General features: G+C 44.8%; 1 long non-coding RNA gene across 1 annotated transcript; it reads left to right on the top strand.

Annotated features, from left to right (window-relative positions):
• The first annotated feature begins 6,828 nt into the window (after positions 1 to 6,828).
• Positions 6,829 to 8,013, top strand: LOC307003800. The gene is made up of 3 exons (XR_013798820.1): positions 6,829 to 6,936; positions 7,240 to 7,293; positions 7,380 to 8,013. It is a non-coding gene; the product is annotated as an uncharacterized lncRNA (long non-coding RNA).
• The last annotated feature ends 12,909 nt before the right edge of the window (positions 8,014 to 20,922 follow it).

Below are 20,922 nucleotides of genomic sequence, written 5' to 3'. Positions count from 1 at the left end.
CCTCTTTGCCCATTTTCGTTTATCCGGGAGTGACGCGCTACCAAGATGGCGACGGTCGGCTACGGCCACTTTAGGCTTCAAAAACGATCTTCAGAATCCTACGAGTGACGTCACGGACACTACGTCCATATTTTTTTACAGTCTATGGTAAAAATCCAGCATTTAAAAAAAAAAACCTTGGCGCCTAAAGGGTTAACACACACATTTTACCAGCTAACACACATTCTACTCTCCTTCTCCTTGCTTTCAGAGACAGAAGTCTCCAAACTCCTCCTTTCCAATCGCCCTACTACCTGTCCGCTTGATCCTATTCCCACTAACCTACTTCAAGCTATTTCTTCCTCTGTTATACCCACACTCACACACATCATAAACACATCTCTTCACACTGGTACATTTCCCACAGCATTCAAGCAGGCTCGGGTAACCCCACTGCTTAAGAAACCCACTCTAAATCCAGCACATCTACAGAATTACAGACCGGTATCCCTTCTTCCATTCGTCGCAAAAACACTTGAACGAGTTGTTTTCAACCAGATCTCCTCTTTTCTCGTGCAGAACAACCTCTTGGACAACAATCAGTCTGGCTTCAAAAGCGGACACTCGACTGAGACTGCTCTGCTCTCAGTAATTGAAGCTCTGAGACTGGCAAGAGCAGCTTCCAAGTCCTCAGTTCTCATCCTGCTGGATCTGTCTGCTGCCTTTGACACAGTTAACCACCAGATCCTCCTGTCAATCCTAAAGATGAAGGGCATCTCGGGAACTGCACTCCTGTGGTTCAAATCTTATCTCTCGGGTAGCTCCTTTAGGGTGTCGTGGAGGGGTGAGGCCACTGGTGTGCCACAGGGCTCAGTGCTTGGACCACTTCTCTTCTCAATCTACATGACATCACTAGGATCTGTGATTCAGAAACATGGCTTTTCCTATCACTGCTACGCTGATGACACACAACTCTACCTCTCATTCCAGCCTGATGATGCGACGGCTACCGTCGCATCATCAGGCTGGAATGTGAGGTAGAGTTGTGTGAGGTAGAGTTGTGTGAGGTTTTTGAGATATCAACCTCAAGTTTGGAACTTCTTTATTCATTATTCTTATTATGCAACTTGTTATATGAAATATATGATTTATATACAATATTGTTCATAAATTATTCTAATAAACTTAAACCTATATAACTTTTTTAATGATCTGCCAATCATCTTCTTTAAAATGAGACCAAATTTTTTTTCCATTAGATGCAGCAAAACTCCACTGGGACACAGTACAGTAGAGTTTTTCACTCTCAAATATTACATGCGCACACGCACGCACAAAAGTAGTTATAAACTTTACATCAGGGATGTTTTGTCGTACAACACAATTTAGTTTTTTCATTTTGTGACTCTTCAAACATTTGCCGCAATATTTATGTTTTGAATTTATCGGGAGGTGCTTGTAACGTGCTCGGCTCGGCTCGTAATTCCTCTCAAACACTGCGAGCCGCGACCATGCGAGCATCACCGATTTCCACTCCCAAGTGAAAAAATAATCTGCCAGCTCGTAAAAACAGCAAAAATCACACCGTGTACACCCACCTTAAGAAAAATATTAAGACAAGAGCAATGTTGTTTTCGTCAACGATGACGATAACGCAATTATTTAGTTGACGCACCTTTTTTTATGACGATCATGTTACGATGACTAGCTAAAAATGGCTCTAAGGTGACTAAAACATGACGAGACGTTTTCGAGTTTTCGTTGACGAGACGAGATGGAACGAAAATGATTATAAGTCTGACGTTCACAATGCATGTCATTTCTGCCTATTTTGCGCGAAATCGGTCTGTTTTGAGCTAAAAAAGTATCAGCAATGCCGCATTCTAATCGTTGTTTTGGGTACGCCCACCACCCGGCTGCCGCGCACCAGATTCCACACAACAACAACACACCTGCGGCTAGTTACTCACCACACATCTTCGAAGGACCATGGCGGCGACGCCAATAAACGGGCTTGGTGGTCGGAAACGACGAGATGATTTATGGAAATACTTTCAGTATAATCAATCAGAAAGAAAAACGGAATGCATAGTATTGTGGTGTAGTCTACGTGCTACGCAGGTATAAGCCGTATACCCACTAGGAAATGCCAAGTATTTCCGTATACCCACTTAAAAAAGCGTGAGGGTACGTAACAACTTAGTTTTGTGACAGAACTTTCACACCTTCATTCATAAATTCACCGCGTCTGTGTTTGCAATGCACAGATCAAATCGCGGAATCCAATCACAACTGTTTAAACAGAACGTCACGGAATTTGGACATTTTTTGAATGAATGAATAAATCAAAAGTAGGGCTGTACAATGAATCAAATCTCGACTAGTGTCTGTGAATATTAAAAACTCAAAGAGACTGCAGTTGTTCAACACGTCTCTGGGAATGAGCGCTCAATGTGTGTTCTACTACACACACTGTCACAGTGTCTGGTGGTTCCCTGGGTTTAAAACTAGAGGTCTCAGTTTTCACGGTGTCTAGGCATTTTCACTACATTTCCCATAATCCTGTCTGTCACTGATTGTTAATTTCCTTCAGCTGTTTCTCGTCACCTTGTTTGCACTTGTGTATATATACCCTGTCTGTTTCAGTGTTTGTCACGGAGTCCTTGTATATTGTCCCCACACTTCTGTTGTGCTTTGAGCTTGTTTCTAGTGTTTGTGTTTCATGTTTTTGGATTGCCTTTTTGGATTTCGACCCTTGCCTGGACTGGTTGTGAGTACGGATTACCCTAATAAATATACTGCGCCTGGACCTTACCTTCTCCTGTGTGTGTGTCGTGACACACACACACACACTGAAGCAAGCGTGACTTCACGCTCGTGGTGTTTTCAGCACTTCACTGTAGCTATGAGGACATGATGTAGGCTACAGATGACGGTAAATGTGGCCACAACAAACTAGGTGAATATGGGGATAAAAGGTTTCTGCCCAATGCGACAATGAAGTACAGCTTGGCAGCTCTGCATCTCCATCAATGAGAAAGTCTAGTTTATTATGCAAAGGTTTTAAGGTTAACTGTTGTTTTATGAATTGCAACACTTGCTGCAACCTGTCAAACCTAAGCCCATTTCCAATACTTTTTAACCTACATTAATTTGTTAAAGACTACTACTTTTTTTTTTTTTTTTTTTTTACTAAAATTGACTATAACCTTTTTGCATTTTCGTCGACTAAAACTATCAAGTTTATAAGTGACTAAAATGTGACTAAAACTAAAAAGCATTTTCATCAAAAAGACTAAGACTAAAACTGAAAGGGCTGCCAAAAACAACACTGGACAGGAGTGCAACCTTAACATTGGTTATGTTACAGCGGGAAAAATAGGACACAGCGGGACTCACAGCATTTTGTGAATCCAAAGTTTAGTAAAAACATTTGTACACATACATGACAAGACTACAAAAAAGTGAAAGACTAGTGCCTTCCACTGGGCTTTGAACAGGGTGAGGGCTAATATAATACACAAGAGAGAGCCTAGTGGAAATATTACATATGGGTCGTTGCCCTCCAAGCCACACTGGCTGAGTTTTTGGCCCCTGTAAATAGGTGATCATTTTCGGCCCTGAAAATAATCAATTGAGCTGTCTGCTCCTTGCTCCCTAAAACAAAACACTACACCAATTTTTGCCTCAGACCACTTAACAAATGAAGCTGCGCAGTGGTAATATTCGTAGTTTAAATAAGAGTATGTGAGCGGACTGGAGCGCCAACAATTTCCCCTCCGTGCAAGTGTTCAATAATCGCTCAGTGAGGAAATTTGTGGCTTAAGTATTTAAGTAGCCTATACTTTGAAAAATGACATAAGTTCTGTTAATAACATATATTAAGGCGAGACACCTGCCGTGTCGTTTTTGACATCGTTATTTTTTTCACTGGTCAATTTTGAGATTTTGGGATATTTGTCTTCAATAAAATGTCGTCTTTCAGACTTGTGGTGAAAAAAAAAAAAGTCCAAACATGTTTGTTCACTGCCACCCGGCTCCGGCATATTTTATGCGCTGTTAAGTTAGGCTCTGAATGGAAAAGTGGTCCAGGATTCAAATGAACATCTCCTGATAGTAGCAGCAGTAGCAACAGTACTTTGGCTGAAGATAAGCTATTTGTGCGCCGCTTTGTAATTGTGAACGCTGGCTTGAAGACCTGCGCTCTGCCATCATTCAGAATCCGTGTAAAGACTGCGGCGTAACCAAATCCAAAAAGATATAGTTGTGATTTTTCTGATAAAATGCCCAGTGGATCAATGATAAAGGGGTGAGTCTTTGGTGGATTGCCCGTGAGTAAAACAGGCATCAATACCAAGACGCCACAGGTGATGAGATACATGCCGGCATTACTTTGCGCATGTTTGCTTTTACTCCCACAGCTCTGCTTCATAATTCCATGTTGCAAATTGTTTAAAGGCCATATAATTACCTTAAGAAGTAGTCTGAGAAAGCTTAAAATGGCAATTTTAAAATGTTTATAAAATCCTAGCACATGAGTGGAGCCTTCCAAACCACCCAGGGCAGGATCCGCCATTTTTTTCAAAAACAATGCCCCAATGGCTTAGAAGTCATATTCTTTTGTTCAGTCATATTCAGTCATATTCTTTTGTTCTGGATGGGTTTCAGTTCTATATACATCTCAAGGTATGTAAATGATTATGAAAAAAAGATTATGCACAATATAAAATATTATTATAACCTAAATGTTCCTCTAGAAGTTTGTGTTTGGATGGGCCTCTCACAGCTCTGTGTCTTCAGACTGTATTAGTGGGCTGTTTATTCAATTATATTGTGATTTCATTACATTTGGGTTGGATCTGAATACTGCTGTTTTGTTTTGAAGATGTTGTTTATTTTTATTTTATTTTTACAAATGAAGCTGCACTTACCTTTGGTGTATTGAACGCCTTGTCACATTTCTTGATGCACTGAATGAAAGACTGAAGAGGAGAGAGGGCTGTTGAGGCCTGGCATTACTCTGTATCATGTCATCATTTGGGAAAATGTTGCCTTCCACCACTCTCGCCTTGTGAACGAATGGTTTGCAGCACAGCCCTGATACAATTCCTCTCTGCAAACTAGCCTTTTCTGAACCCAATTGAGGAGTTATTCTTTATTTGAAGATGGTTGGTGTTCGATTACCGACTATATGAGCATGTTTCACTCTGAATGCTTCTTCAGTCTTCATGGTTCATTCTGAATGCTTCTTCATTTTTATTCATGTAAAAAAATTCATGTAAGCAGTTATAGTAACTTTTACTAGTTCTAATCTAGTCAGCTCAACTATAGCAGTGATTATCATAGACATCAGAAAGAGTCACACCTTCATCCATTCATTCACACTAAACTCAGCTATTGTTCAGCATCAACAACGACACCAATTAAAGTAATGAGACAGAAGCAGCAAGAGCCATTAAAGACAAAAGCTGAAAAGCCTCATTTACCACGATTTTACATTTTTATTCCCACACAGCTATAGCAAGAGATTCATTTTAAACATTGACCCTTCTGCTGACCTTCTAAGGGTACAATTTAATTTTCACCAAAATAATGATCTTTTGTAGTACTTATGTTGGAAGGGAATTATTTTTGGAAGGAATCATCTTTTCATCTTTGTCCAATCATCAAGATTTGTACAATCACTAGGACACATTTCTCAATACGTACGTCACTATTTCAAAACTCTTCACACAGTTCTCCAAACCAACTTTCAGCTTCACAGAAGTTAATTTTACATTCATAATGCACTAAACTACCAAAACACTTTGTCTCAGATCAACTCACTCTCCCAGAACACTAGCAAAGGTTTTCTCCCATCAAACACACATTTTTAATCATAAAACACAGACCTAAAAACACTTATATCAGACAGCATTATACAATGTTTTGTGTGTGTAAAATTTCTTTACAAAACGAGATTGACACTCAGCTGCTTATAATTCACTGCAGTTATATGGTCCATGTTTACATTACAGAACACATTTCCTAAGTTTTCCCTTCTGAATGGATGGTAATGAATTGAAAGACCTAAGTAATGAGAAATGTGTCCTAGCGATTGTAAAAACAAAACATACATTTCTAACAAAGGCACATAAATTACTGCCTGAACCTCTTACTGAAAGAAAGTACAACTTATCAGTATGTTTTGGTAAAGTTTCCTGATCGGAGCGAAAGCTCGACCAACTCCATCTTTGAAGAAGCTGTGTCTGTGTTTGCTACAGGAGTGTGAGGTGAGCAAGTAGCAGGGGAAATGAATATAATTTTAGACAATTATTTTGGTGAAATTATTTAGCCTTAGCAAGTCAGCAGAATGGTAAATGTTTAAAATTAATCTCTTTTGCTTTAGGTGTGTGGGAATACATATGTAAATTGTGAGGCTTTTGTCTTTAATGGCTCTTGCTGCTTCTGTCTCATTACTTTAATTGGTGTCGTTGTTGATGCTGAACAATAGCTGAGTTTAGTGTGAATGAATGGATGAAGGTGTGACTCTTCCTGATGTCTATGATAATCACTGCTATAGTTGAGCTGATTGGATTAGAGCTTGTGAACGTTCCTGTAACTGCTTACATCCTTTACGTGCTTTGTTTGTTTAATCTTCACCTGTAAGGACGGCCTCCTGAAATCTGTATAAAACCAGAATGTTTCACTGCTTTAGTCATACTTGAAGCCTGCAGCACTACTGGTGAAGCGACTGAGATCCACGTGGCACTGTTATAAAGATGGAGTTTATTAAAGAGGAGAGTGAAAACATGAAGATTGAAGAAACATTGAAACATGAAGACGTGAAGATTGAAGAAACATTCAGAGTGAAACAAGAAGATGTGAAGATTGAAGAAACATACAGAGTGAAACATGAAGATGTGAAGATTGAAGAAACATTCAGAGTGAAACATGAAGATACTGGGGAACAAAAAGGTTGGTTTCATTCTCAAAGCTGAACTCAGTCATTTGATCCTTATTAAAATGTCCAGCTCTACAGAAATTTGTGATATTTTTGACTAATCTCATACGAGTGTCCATTTAAGTAGTTTTATTTATTTGGGTCGCCTCATGCATCTAACAAAAACATTAATTTGGCATAAACCGTGAAATTTGAGTGATCAATGTTACAGTTGTTACAACTCTTCTGTACAAATCCTCTTAATTATATTTAAAAACCATATGGAAGATTACAATAACTTTGCAAAATCATTCATTACTACTTTTCTTTCTCTTTAGAAAAAGGCACAATAACAACTACAATCAACAGAAGAACATTCGTCATACCACAAGGTAACACATGCAATATTAATAAACAAAATATAATCATAATTCATATAGTGAACACAGTAAAAGCAAGTATGTCTTCTCTCTCACAGGTCTACAGGTCTGCTTCCTCACAGACTCAATGTGTCGGGATATTGAGGACTACTTTCCAAATGCTCAATGCTGGGTTCATCCAGACACAACGCTCCTGAGATCCGTTCAGCAACACATACAACACTTTGAGAAACTACACAACTACACAATAGTGGTTCTCCACATAGGAACAAACGACATCGCAAGTGGAGCGCCTGCATCGACTGTCGTCCAGCGAATGAAAACTCTCACAGCAAGAATCTCATTGGTCAATCCACACGTTCTGTATTTCGCAATCAGCGCTATTTTACCACGAGTGAATGACGACTCAACACTGAAAACTACAATCAAACAATGCAACAGCTTGATTCAACACTGGACTTCACAAACAAGAAATATTCTATATCTAAACACTTCAAAAGCATTTCTCAAAAATGGAAAAATAATCCAAAACCTGTACAAAGATGACGGAATTCACCTCAATCAAGAAGGAAAACACAAACTTTTTTCATACTTTCAGCGTTTCCTCTGGCACTTTTGCCAGTTTCCACCGCGTGCAAAACATAGTTAAAACACCTCATGAAAATCTTTCAACACAAACTTGACTTGTTCAATAGATTTGTGAAGCAATTATACAAAGTTCACTTAATAAAACCTCACATATCTTCCTGCACTTCATCTTTACCAACACAAAAACTGCAACAAAGTGACGAGTGCGTAGCACACCGATTTGGCCTTTACCATTGTTTAAACTAGTTTATTTTGAAGTTTAATTTGGTTACTTTCAGCATTGTTATGAATATCAACTGTACACATGATATGCACATAATAAAATATAAATTTTGATTCTAACTAGAGTTCTGGGTCTTTTAATTCTTTACATGAATCACATTATTCACAGATAGACATTAGATCTATATTATATATCCATCTAATGCAAACTACACTGTGCATCACTTAAACGAGACAGGACAACTGAACACTGAAAACACAAGAACTTAGGGTACGTTTACACGACAACGATATGCTTAAAACGGAGACATTTTTCCTTTGAGTTTTTCACATACAGGCGACACCATTGTCAAAACGATCCACTTTTCCACGAAAAAACCCTGTATTCTGTTGCCAGGCCATTAGATTACATTGAAACACTATAAACTTAACTCGTAATACGGATGTGCATGGCATCATCGTCTTCAGAGATTCACACGGAGATTGCATTCAAAAACTTGCACTTTGAAACCCGTTTTCCACGAGTTCACACTTACATATAAGTCAGATGGAATAAATGTTATGCATATTAAGCATGCTGTCCGAGGAGAGGGCTCCGGGCTCGGTATTCGGCCCGAACCCAGAGTACTCCCCCCAAAAGCTGCAAATTAAATGCAGGACAGCCGCCATGATGTTGATGACCCCCCCAAAACTTGCAGGGTGCAGAGCTTAAGGTATCGGAAGTGGGAAGGGGTAAGTCGCTGGAAGTCTCCTTGTGACATCGGACGGGAGTTGATTGTCATGACATCAGATGGGTGGGCCTCTAAGGTGGTAGACTGGGGATGGTCATATGTGATGTACTTTTTTAAAATATCCAAACTATTTGGACGTAGAACTGGGCTCCTGCGGGAGCGGAGTAGATGACACTGCTGCGGCAGTGGACAAGTTTGGACGGAGTAACGGAGCTCCTGCGGGAGCGGAGTAGATGACACTGCTGCGGCAGTGGAGTTTGGACGGAGTAACGGAGCTCCTGCGGGAGCGGAGTAACGGAGCTCCTGCGGGAGCGGAGTAGATGACACTGCTGCGGCAGTGGATGAGTTTGGACGGAGTAACGGAGCTCCTGCGGGAGCGGAGTAGATGACACTGCTGCGGCAGTGGATAAGTTTGGATGGAGTAACGGAGCTCCCGTGGGAGCGGAGTAGATGACGCTGCTGCGGAAGTGGAAACAAGTTTGGACGGAGTGGTGGAACCTCTGCGGGAGTGGAGTAGAGTAGCTGTAGAAGAAGAACTTGGTTGACTTGCTCCTAACTGACGGTTGTGTCGAGAGACGTATACTTAGAGGAAGAGGTGGTGCTGCTGTGGTGTTGATGATAACTTGCTTTCGAACTGTGATCTGTGGGTGGAACGGAGATCTGAGCTCCGGCTGGAACAGAAAAGTGTTGCTGTGGCAGAGAAGCGAGGTAGAATGCGGAGCGAGGCTCCTGCGGGAGTGGTGGTCTGTAGGGTTGGGTGGGAGAGGAGTTGGCAAAGTAATTAACTGATGAGGGTTTGTTGGGCTTCTTTGATATGGAAGCGGTTTGAGCGGATGTAACTCTTGAAGGCTTCCGATGACCAGCGGCCAAGAGATTGGATCTGCTGCTGGGAGAGGCCTTTTTGAGCAGCTGTGGTTGCTGCGCCTTTGCGGAACGAATGGCTGGAAAAGTGTTCTGCTGGGATGCCTGAAAGGAGCAAAACAGATTTGAGGTGTTTTTGGAACCAAAACCGTGTGATGGGGCGGTTGGAGTCGTCTGCGAAAAGTGGGTCGGGAGGGGATTTAGTCTGTGAATTTCTGAAAAGCAAATAGGCTGAGAGAGTTTGGTATGGTTGGATTGGTGATAAGAGATTGAAAATATATATGAAATGGCCTTTCCTGATTTGATCTGTTTTACTTTTCTTGATGAAGTAGGAGATGGTTTCGTTGTCTAGCACTGATAGATCTGTGGTTGTGGGGTGGATTTTTGGGTTAACCCTCTGGGGACCAAAAACGCGCCGGCGCGTTTTCCTCATTTTTTTTTTCATAGCAGCAAAATAGACTTAAAATACTCCCGTCATTTTTTGTCATACAGGCTTAAGAAACCTGAAAAAATAAACTGTTAAATGTCTTATTTATGGGTTCACTTAAAATCGAAATAAAACATTGTGCTTTTGTAAAATAAAGAAAGTAAACAGGGTGTGCTTTCTGCCTCTCCGTCTCCGTGAACTTTTTTTCTAGTGCACGTCTCTAAACTCAAACAAAACTCAGCGAATACTATTCACTCAGACATGAACTATATATCTCTATAATCATATAAGTGTGCAGTTTTAAATTATCTAATTCAAAACTAAAATAAATATTCTGTTTATGCAATTTATATAAAAAGAGCGAGAGATCAGCCGTTCTCATTATCGTTCTGCCAGCTCATTACTCTGCTAATGTGACACGCCCATGGAGAGCGCGCACTATTCAGACGCAGATTATCTGAGGCAACACATGCAAACCAGTCAATGCCCACAACAGCTGGAAAACACACTGTAGTGAGGAATAATAATATCGTGATAATCCTGGAAATTTGACCTCAAACGTGCTGGAGTAGCCTAACAACGGATCCATCACCAGTAAGTTCTTTGTTCTAATCGCGATATGAAATGGTGTCTGTAAACCGCAAAAGACTGTTTAAATTTGAATCGCGTTTCTGTGTTTGAATGAATGCCCGGCGCATATGCATGCTGTTGTTTACTACAGCTCGTGCGTGTCTGTGTGTGAATGAAACTATCTATATTGCCTACTGAGATGAGTAAAAATCGACTGTATACGTTGAAATAAAATGTCTTTGTATAAGCAACATATTAAACTGCAAATTAACATTTATGCCCTAATATATATTATAAAAGACGATATGTTACAGACAAAATATGAAAGAAAACATTTCGTTTTTGGATAGATTATAACGTTTTTACTGCCACATCAAAACCTAATTTACAAGGTGCAAACAAAATCGTAAAAGGTCAATATAAGCCTTCTCTTTAAATTATTTTTATGTTTTATTAGTGACAAATTTGGAGAGAGGTTAGTCTACATCCAAAACTTTCTGAAAATACAAATGAGAATTAACTGCACAATTACTAGAAATGTTTACCTTGGATATTATACAATTTGCAAGCATACACAGTTTGTGGAAAAATACACTTTTTTTCAAGATGTTTCCAACTCTGAACCAATTCTGTAGTAATATATATATATATATATGTATGTATGTATGTATGTATGTATGTGTGTTGTCTTTGCATTCTTTCTTGTGGCTCAGTGACAACTGAATGAAAGGCTCATTAGTATGCAGCATTAGCAGGTCTTTGTCTTCTCTCAGGTGTGAATTAGGACATTATTCATGACCTTGTTGGATAATTCACGCCCACCTGCATATTGCCTTTCCAAACAAAAAGTGTCTTACAAAATTTAAATCAATCTATTGTTTAATGTGAACGATTAGCCCGGATGATTTTCAGATCATTTTGAAGTAAAAACTCTAGCCGACAACATCCATTAGTCAAAAGTATTGTGGGAATATGTGAAGTTGGTCGTTTGTGGTCTTATTGTCACAGTGTCTGGCTGTTCCCTGGGTTTAACACTAAAGGTCTCAGTTTTCACGGTGTCTAGGCAATTTCACTACATTTCCCATAATTCTGTCTGTCACTGATTGTTAATTTCCTTCAGCTGTTTCTCGTCACCTTGTTTGCACTTGTGTATATATACCCTGTCTGTTTCAGTGTTTGTCACGGAGTCCTTGTTTAATGTCACTCACACTTCTGAGTTTGTCGGCCTGTTTCATGTGTCTGTTGGATTGCTTTACTGGATTTTGACCCTTGCCTGGACTGTGTTGTGAGTACGGATTACCCCTAATAAACTACTGCAATTGGATCTATCTTTTCCCGTGTGGGTTCGTGACAGAAGGACTCCGTCACAACAAGATCCAGCAGTATGGATTTTTGTGGGTTTTCCTCAACCACAAGGTCAGAGAGGAGGCAGCAGAGGGGGAACTCGCAAGCTGGAGAGGTTCCGCCTCGTATGAACATTTTTCAGTGTTTTGAGTTATGGGCTCGGATCACTGAGGAGACTGTTGCGTTCACTACGTCACAGGTGTTCAGCATAAACTTAACGCGGTTTATAACTGTTCGGTTCTTTAAGAATCTCCCCACCGAACGGGGCGTCAGGAGAGGACACGTTGTTTTAACTCGTTGTAGTTTTTTATTCGAACTGTTTAATTTTCCACAGACAGTTGTTTTGTCCACAAATAGCAGGTTATAAACCTGTAGAAATAGAAATAGATAGTCACATATGATAAATATATACCAAATATTCTGAAAAATATAAAGTCTGCAGCACCCTTTTCCACAGGGCCTTTGTCTGCAAGGCTTGGCTCCAACTGATCCAACTCTTCCAGAATCTCCTCTTGCTTCTTCAAGAATCCTAGGACGCCGTGAAGAACCGTGTTGTTGCTCAATCTCTTGAAAGCAAGCTTCCCAGTTCACTCAAGAAGGAGTGGATTATGCACAAAACTGACCCGGCAAACAGGTTCTCTCCACTGTATCATTTTGATTGCCTCCTAGGATTCTTGAAGAAGCAAGAGGAGATTCTGGAAGAGTTGGATCAGTTGGAGCCAAGCCTTGCAGACAAAGGCCCTGTGGAAAAGGGTGCTGCAGACTACCCAGATAAGAGAGGGAGGCAGGCTTTTACTAAATCCACAGCAGGTCAGAAGGACGACTATCCCAGCTGTACTGTCTGTGAAGATGACTCCCATGCCGGCAAGCTATTTGCGTGCAAGGTCTTCAGGGAGCAAGATCTCTTCAGAAAAAGGGCCCATGTGAAGAAGCTAGGGTTGTGCTCCAAGTGTTTGCGGCCCCACCCCAAGGATGGGAAGGGATGCACACCCAGATACCTCTGCCCAAAAGTAGACTGTCGGAAAGGAGGTGTGTCGGACCACAATTACCTTCTGTGTCCTAAGCCACTGACTCCAAAAAGGGACAGCGGCAGTGAGGAGCAGAGTACCATAAAATTTGGTGGAAAGAAACTTGGTCTAACCAACAAACAAGAGGAGTTTCTGGCAGAGCTTACTCCAGAACAAAGAGAGAAATATAAGAATGCGTTCTCTAATAAGATATCATCAACTGTATGCACCAAGGCTGGAGATAGACTGCAAGAACATCCAGTGGTGATGATGCTGATGGAAGTGACGACAAACTCGGGTTGCCTTGTTGGCTCCCTAATCGACCTCGCATCTGACACCAATTATATCACCAATGAAACAGCTGATCGCCTTGGACTGTGCGGTGAGAACATCAGGCTTATAGTCCATGGAATCGGGGGGATGAAGAAGACTGTTCTGACTAAAAGATATTCCCTGCGACTGAAGGTGAAGACATCCAAGGGAAAAGTGGCAGAGCATAGAATTCTCTGCTATGGCCTGGAAAACATCGCGGAGGTGACTCAATCAGTCACTCCCGTGCAACTACGGAAGTTCTTCCCCAATGTACCCAGAGACGAACTGGTTCGTCCCACAAAGATTGACCTTCTTATCAGTCACCGGGAAGGTCGTCTTGTTCCCCAGCCAATCAGGATTGTGGGAGACCTCGTCCTCTGGGACGGTCCGCTGGGAAAGACTGTTGGGGGAACCCATCCCGATCTCATTGAGACAGTCGACCTGGCTGTGTACCACTCTGAAACTCACCTGGCAAGGACCATGAGATCAGCCTCGATGGCGTATAAAGAGACCCTCATACCTCAAGAAGAGGAAGGTAATGCGCTTGTCCGGAGCACCACAACCGCCAACAAAGAGGTCTTCGAGTGGTTCAGGTGGGACAGCATCGGAGCTGCGTGCAGTCCTCAATGTGGCGGCTGCAAGTGTGGTAGGTGCCCCCCTGGAGGAAAAGAAATGACCCTCAAGGAAGAGCGGGACCTGGAAAAGATAAAAGAATGCCTAACATACGTGCTGGCGGACAAACACAGCAACTCTCCCCACTGGGACACAGCTTATCCCTGGAAGATAGACCTCACAACGCTGCCAGACAATCGGCAGGCAGTGGAGGCAACCTTCAGAAACACTGAGAAACGTTTGGAGAAGGAACCTGTGTGGAAGGCTGCATACAAAGAACAAATACATGAAATGGTTTCAAGAGGGGCTGCTGCAAAACTCACAAGGGAGGAAATTAACAACTGGAGAGGACCTAAATGGTACATCAGCCATCTGGTTGCACCGAACCCTCACTCTTCCTCAACCCCTGTGAGAATTGTGTGGAATAGTAGCCAAGAGTTCCGAGGCATAAGTCTGAATGATCTCCTTCATAAGGGTCCCGATGTACTCAATCCCATCAGAGGTGTCCTTCTGAGGTTCAGGAGTGGACTCCATGCTGCACTGGGTGACGTAAAAAAGATGTACAATTCGGTGTGGCTGAAAGATAATGAAGTTCACCTCCACCGGTTTCTCTGGAGAGACAACCCTGAGGACGACATTGAGGTGTTTGTAGTTGTCAGAGTCAATATCGGTGATAAACCTGCAGGATGTATTGCCCAAGTTGCAATGAAGGAGACAGCCAACCTTCCTCAGTTTGCTGATATGATTGAAGAACGGCGAGCTCTGACTGAGGACAGCTATGTGGATGACATCCTGACCTCACACAATGACCTCAAGACACTAGAAAGGATCACCGAAGGGGTGGAGGAGATTCTGAAAGCAGGAGGCTTCTTCCTCAAACCGTGGGTTCTGTCACGCCAAAGTGGGAGGAGGGGAGCCCCTGCCGAAGTAACTGTACCCAGGACTTTGGTACTGCCCAACCAAATGCATGATGGGGAGAACAAAGCACTTGGGGTCGGCTACGAACCTGAGACTGACAAGCTTCGGTTGCTGACTTCTATCAACTTCTCTAAGAAAAGAGGGAAAATGAGGACAGGATTTAATCTGAGCATGGAGGATGTCAGGGAAGGAACACCAAATCCCCTTACCCGACGCATACTTCTTAGCCAGATTGCCGCATTGTACGACCCAGTAGGTCTTGCCTCACCAGCCAAACAGAAGGGAGTTATGTTGGTACGAGAATCATTCCAGGAAGCTGGCAAGGACAGCCCATCGAAAGACACATGGGATGCCCCTCTCTCACTAAAACTTCGAGAAGCCGCAATAACGCTCTTTGAAGAATTCGTGAGACTTGGCCAGGTAAGGTTTGAGAGAAGCCTCACGCCGCCTGGAGCCATAGGCCCACCAACAGGGATCACGTTCTCAGATGGAAGCGAATCCTCCTATGGAGCCGTACTCTACCTACGGTGGGAAACCCGAGACAAAGTTGTAATAAAGTTGGTGGAATCCAAGGCTAAACTCACCCCTCTCGACCAAAAGGGAGATGTGATCAAGGCAGAACTCTGTGGTGCTGTCTTCGCTACCCGCCTTAAAAGGTATTTTGAGAAACACTGCCACATTAAAGTAAAGCAATGGATTCACTTTGTGGACAGCCAAACAATCCTGGCAGCCATCCAGAAGGACAGCTACGGCTTCCAGACCTTTTTCGCAAATCGAATCGGTGAGATCCAGAAAGCCGGACATGGGGAAGATTGGAGGTGGATTGAAGGCAGACGAAACATTGCTGACATACTTACCAGAGGTGCAACTCCTGAGGAGCTTAATGAAGGGTCAGAATGGCAGCAAGGCCCTGAATTCCTGAAATTGCCCAAGACCGACTGGCCTATGAAGATGGCTAGTGAGATTACACCCTCTGCTGCTGAAGAGGTGGGAAAACTTCAGCGGAAAGCCTTCTCAGCTGTGGTCACCAGGGCCCAGTCAAAAGAAAGAACTGGCCTTAACGGGCTAGACGTCAAGGCGGACCTCAGGCATGAAGGAGTCAAGGGTAGACCGACATCACCAGTTGTCCCGGGTGCAACACCAGCGGAAGTTAGACAGAGAAGGCCTTGGGCAAATGGACTAGTGCGCCTTGTGGAACCTCAACGCTTCAGTTCTCTGACCAAACTGTGTGGTTCCATAGCCTGGACTCGACGGGCTGCAGAAACCTGGCTGAGAAAACGGCAGGCACCAGACTCCTCAAAGTGGGAGGCAAACCGCTCTATCCTGTCTACTGAGGAAAGAGCGCAAGCCTTCAGAGACCTGGTCCTCGCAGCCCAAGACGGCAGTCAGTTCCTGGACTCAACACTGAACCGCTTGGTGGTCCACAAGGACGAGAGCACAGGAATTCTTCTCTGTGGAGGACGAATCCAGTCCTGGAAAGAAGATGGAACAGCTGTTCCTTTAATTCCATTTCGTTCATGGCTCGCAACGCTACTGTCGAGAGAAGCTCATGACGAGAACCATGAAGGTGTTGCTGCCACGCTTCTGCGCACCAGGAGAAAAGGATGGATTGTGCAAGGAAGGAGAATAGTAAAGAAAGTTGCGAACGACTGTATTACATGTCGCAAACTGAAAGGGAAGATGTGCCAGCAGATGATGAGTGATCTGCCGCCAGAACGCTCACAGCGTGCTAACCCATTTGAGTATACCACACTTGACCTCTTTGGCCCCTTTGAAATCAAGGATGCTGTCAAGAAAAGAACAGGAAAAAAAGTCTGGGGCATAGTATTCTGTTGCATGGCATCAAGGGCAGTTCATGTGGACCTTGTTGACGACCAATCATCTGAAAGCTTTCTCCAAACTTACTCTCGCTTTATAGCATTGAGAGGTCATCCCAGAAAATTGTGGTCCGATAGGGGAACCAATTTCATTGGAGCTAAACCTGCCCTACAAGACCTGCATAGGTACTTGGCTACCTTACGGGAAGCATCCATAGAGGACAAAGCCGCCAAGAATGGGACAGTGTGGGCATGGAACTTTCATCCGGCTGATGCACCTCATCGCAACGGGGCTGCGGAAGCTGCAGTTAAGCTCATAAAAAGGGCACTCACTAGCCTCGGAGGGACAACAAGCTCACTCACCTGGGGTGAACTCCAAACCCTCTTCTACCAGGCAGCTAACCTCACCAATGAAAGGCCGATTGACGCCAGGGCACAAGAACAAGAGGACTCTATAGAGTATTTGACTCCCAATACTCTGCTTCTCGGGAGGACCAGACAAGGAGGAGATACAGGAGAAATTGACTTGTGCACCCATCCCTGGCGCCGTCTCAGATCCATCCAGATTGGTGTGGATATGTTCTGGAAGAAGTGGAGTGAACTTGCCGGACCTAACCTATTTGTTCGACCAAAGTGGCACCGGACCCATAGAAATGTAGCAATCGGTGACATTGTTTGGATTGCTGATCAAAACGCACTGCGAGGACAATTCCGGCTCGGACGGATCCAGGCCGTGTACCCTGACAAGAAAGGACTTGTGAGAGACGCAGACATTAAGACGTGTGCAGGCCCCCCTTCCTCCCTAATAGTTGGGCAACTTAAGAGGAACTCTCAGCAGCTGACGTCAGTCATCCTACGGAGAGACGTGAGGAGACTGATAGTCCTTATTCCTGTGGAAGACCAGTGACCCCTAGACCTCGTCTCTTCGGCCACTGATTCTGAAGGCATTACCTCAGGATACCTCTCCTTTTCTTTCTCTCTCTCTCCCTGTCTTCCTCGCTGGTTGGTACGTATCTATGCTGCCTTCGGCCCCACTTGCACCACTATTCACGAAGAATGAAGAGTACATACCCCATATGACCAAACCTGACAGAATAACACACATCTGTCAGGGAAGGTACTCGAACAGTGACAATGGTGTCTTATTCTTCTTAAAAAAAAATAAAAAAAAATGTATACATAATGTGGTGTAATGTAATGTTCTGTCTGTGACCGCCTTGAATCACATGATCAGTCGGTCAAGTGGGAGGTGTTGCGTTCACTACGTCACAGGTGTTCAGCATAAACTTAACGCGGATAATAGGTGGGAGGTTCACTTACCTGATTGAAGCCCCAACAGGTGTATTAAATCTAGTAATGAATAAGCACGGGCTATAAGCGGAAGCGAGTACTAGGCTTGGCATGTTGTCTCGTCAGGAGAGATGCGCCACCGGTAAGCTTGCTGTTACTATCCATTGAGCTTCGGTTTAATTTGTTTGTCTGTTTGCACTGCCGCTGTGTATGTGTGCGGTTTGTATGCATGCTTAATAACCGTTACTCTGGTCACGCTGATAAAACCTTGTTTACGGTCTGTTGCGATGTAATGTTTAATGTTGTCAGCGATAGTGTCCGTGGCTATATTCCAGCAAGTGTTTGAAATTCGAGCGTTTCACTTTCACACGAGTTACTTCCTGTTTGCGGTGCTGGATGGGTAATGTAGTTAATCGATTTACATTGGCAACAGATTACTATGCTCAGCGTGGCTATTTAAACTACACTCACTGGTTTTCACTTTGGGCCAATGCACTGAGAACGCTTTGTGTGGTTTTGGGCTATTGGTTTAATGTGTAACATTGACATTTATGTACATTTGAGGTGTGTGAGATTGTTGCATTTCTGTGTTTAGATGCATGTAATTTTAGTCATTTAGTTTAAACACTAAGTGTATTATAATATTTATTATATGAAATATGAAACTATTGGTATTTATAATATATTTGTATTTATATTTTTATATTTTTCAGAATATTTGGTATATATTTATCATATGTGACTATCTATTTCTATTTCTACAGGTTTATAACCTGCTATTTGTGGACAAAACAACTGTCTGTGGAAAATTAAACAGTTCGAATAAAAAACTACAACGAGTTAAAACAACGTGTCCTCTCCTGACGCCCCGTTCGGTGGGGAGATTCTTAAAGAACCGAACAGAGACCATGGCGGTCAATTCCCCCGAGCCCACTTCCATCAGGCACGGACACTCATTTGAGGGAACCCGCCTGGCCAAGTTCTCTGGGACCCGTGGAGGCCGCAGGGGAGGTGGTACTAGAGGCGACTTCCAGCACCACTCCACGCCTCAGTCTCTCCTCCATTCCGGACCAGTGATGCTCGACCCAGAGCTCCCTTCACCGTTTTTCCTGTCCCGCCCGGAGCCGCCTACTCGCCATCAGAAAAGGAGGAGGAGGAGGACCTCCAGCCTCCCCAAAGACCCAGAGGCTGTGCCCGAGCAGGTCGCTGTCTATCCCGGAGGCCGTGCCCGTGCAGCCTGCTGTTGTTCCGGAGACCGTTCCCGAGCAGGCCGCTGTGTACCTGCGAGCCGTGCCCGTACAGCCCGCTGTCGTCCCAGAGGCCGTGCCCGTACAGTCCGCTGTCGTCCCAGAGGCCGTGCCCGTGCAGCCCGCTGTCGTCCAGGAGGCCGTGCACGTGCAGGCCGCTGTCGTCCCGGAGGTCGTTCCCGTGCAGCCCGCTGTCGTCTCGGAACTGCCCACCATCAGTCCGGCCACAGCCAAGAGGGCGGTGTTCCTCTTTTATGCAGTAGCGGTTCTGCATGCATGGAGGAGGCACACGTCTGCCGAGCCTGAGCTTCACGTCACGCCCGCCGAGCCTGAGCTTCACGTCACGCCCGCCGAGCCTGAGCTTCACGTCACGCCTGCCGAGCCTGTTCCTGAGCCGGTGCCCGTGTCTGTTCCTGAGCCGGTGCCCGTGTCTGTTCCTGAGCCGGTGCCCGTGTCTGTTCCTGAGCCGGTGCCCGTGTCTGTTCCTGAGCCGGTGCCCGTGTCTGTTCCTATTCCTGAGCCGGTGGTGTCTGTACCAGTTCCTGAGCCGGTGGTGTCTGTTGCAGTTCCTGAGCCAGTGGTGTCTGTTGCAGTTGCAGTTCCTGAGCCGGTGGTGTCTGTTGCTGTTGCAGTTCCTGAGCCGGTGGTGTCTGTTGCAGTTCCTGAGCCGGTGGTGTCTGTTCCAGTTCCTGAGCCGGTGGTGTCTGTTCCAGTTCCTGAGCCGATGGTGTCTGTGACTGTTCCTGAGCCAGGGTCTGTTCCTGTTCCGCCTTGGTCTTCACCGCCATGGCTGCCCAAATGGTCGTCTTCACCCTGCTCGTCTCCGCCATGGCCGCCCGAGTGGTCGTCTTCACCCTGGTCTTCACCGCCGTGGCCGCTCGAGGGGTCTTCACCACCGTGGCCGCCCGAGGGGTCTTCACCGCCGTGGCTGCCCGAGGAGTCTTCACCGCCGTGGCCGCCCGAGGGGTCTTCACCACCGTGGCCGCCCGAGGGGTCTTCACCGCCGTGGCCGCCCGAGGGGTCTTCACCACCGTGGCCGCCCGAGGGGTCTTCACCACCGTGGCCGCCCGAGGGGTCTTCACCGCCGTGGCCGCCCGAGGGGTCGTCTTCGTCCGGGTCGTCGCCCGAGGGGTCTTCACCGCCGTGGCCGCCCGAGGGGTCTTCACCGCCGTGGCCGCCCGAGGGGTCTTCACCGCCGTGGCCGCCCAAAGGGTCTTCACCGCCGTGGCCGCCCGAGGGGTCTTCACCACCCTGGCCACCCGATGAACTGTCTGCTTCGCCCTGGCCGCCCGATGGACTGTCTGTTTCGCCCTGGCTGCCGCTTAAGCCGTTCCCCCTTGTTCCTGTTCCCCTCCATGGACCTGGCCCCCCATCCCACCCCCTGATCCTCCACCTTTCCACCTCCCGCCTGGACTCTTGTTTTGTTTGTTTCTTGTGGTCTTGGAGCGTCTGGTAGGCGCTCCGTAGAGGGGAGGTTATGTCACAGTGTCTGGTGGTTCCCTGGGTTTAACACTAAAGGTCTCAGTTTTCACGGTGTCTAGGCATTTTCACTACATTTTCCATAATCCTGTCTGTCACTGATTGTTAATTTCCTTCAGCTGTTTCTCGTCACCTTGTTTGCACTTGTGTATATATACCCTGTCAGTTTCAGTGTTTGTCACAGAGTCCTTGTTTAATGTCACTCACACTTCTGAG

The sequence above is a fragment of the Phoxinus phoxinus genome, assembly GCF_949152265.1.
Source record: "Phoxinus phoxinus genome assembly, chromosome: 9".
NCBI classification, from domain to species: Eukaryota; Metazoa; Chordata; class Actinopteri; order Cypriniformes; family Leuciscidae; genus Phoxinus; species Phoxinus phoxinus.
This window is presented reverse-complemented; position numbering and strand designations above follow the sequence as displayed.